We start from the raw sequence: 1,471 nt of genomic DNA on the forward strand, positions 1-1,471 counted from the left end.
AGAGAGAGAGAGAGAGAGAGAGAGAGAGAGAGAGTACCAAACACAAAAAGAGGAGAGGTTAGGACGACAGATGTTAGATAAGAAAGAAGTAGTAAATCACACCTGAACACCCACCAACCACCCACGTCTCAGAGCTAAATAACGCCAGTACATGACGTCATTCAAAAGCAGAGGTCACAGAACGACTTGAGTTCGTTGACCCCGGCGATCATCAAGTCACATAAGCGCGCGTGCCAAAAAGCCACGACTCACGTAAATCTCATCTCTTCAGTCAAAGACGACAAACGAAAGAAAGAATGCGTAAACAAACCAACCATTCTAATTTACCCATTAAGCTTTGTTGTTGTTGTTTGTTTGGGTTGTTTTTTTGTGTTGTTTTTCTTTTTTTTTTTGGGGGGGGGGTTCGTTTGTTTTTGTTTGAGTAAAGAGAAGCACATTGAGCAGCGTGCGGGGGAGATACATCTGTCCCCTGGGTTTTATGCTCCCGCATAATTTAACACAAAGTTTGATCATTTTTGGCATAATTTCTGGTTATTTTCCTTTATCATTCTTTGATAAAACATTTTTGGGCAGAGTTTGCATAATTTCAGGATTTTTTTGTGTGCATAAAACCACGGGGACAGGTACCGGTACATGTCGTGCGTTCGGAGGTTCGGCCTGTTAGTGTTAAATAACCCCACAGAACTGACAGGGACATAGAACCTACACTATGCCTGCCATCACAAATATCCCCACTGACAGAACAGGGACATAGAACCCACACTATGCCAGCCATCACAAATATCCCCACTGACACTGACAGAACAGGGACATTGACCCACACCATGCCAGCCATCACAAATATCCCCACTTACAGTACAGGGACATAGAACCCACACCATGCCAGCCATCACAAATATCCCCACTGACAGTACAGGGACATAGAACCCACATAATGGCCGCCATCACAAATATCCCCACTGACAGAACAGGGACATTGACCCACACCATGCCAATGCCAGCCATCACAAATTTACGCCGTTGTATCAGCACACTTTGGACCTAAAACACCAAGAGCGGGAACTGTTTCTTGTTGTAGTTGTAGAGTCTACCTGCGTCGACCACAAAAAGACACGAACCTCAAGAAGAAAGCAAAATGTACCTTGTAGATCTTTCCTACAGGAAGATCCAGGGTGTGGCTGAAAGAAAGCAGTAAGAAGTAGCCAAGGAGTAGCAGTAGACAAACTGCAGAAAGAGTCAGGAGGCCAGAGGAGGGGGCAAAGGAGGAGAGGGGGAAGGGGCAGAAGTAAGAAAGTGGAGACGAAAGCAGACGACAGAACATTGTAGAGAGCAGGAAAGAACCCAGAAGGTGAAAGGAGACATTTTTTTAGAGAAGACAAATTTTCATCGTCATACCGATTCAAACCCGAGATCTACTGAACTAGAGGCGAATAGGCTACGAGTCGTGTGGCAAATATCCCTAAATCTATAC

Source organism: Aplysia californica, unplaced genomic scaffold, assembly GCF_000002075.1.
Source record: "Aplysia californica isolate F4 #8 unplaced genomic scaffold, AplCal3.0 scaffold00178, whole genome shotgun sequence".
Taxonomy (NCBI): Eukaryota; Metazoa; Mollusca; class Gastropoda; order Aplysiida; family Aplysiidae; genus Aplysia; species Aplysia californica.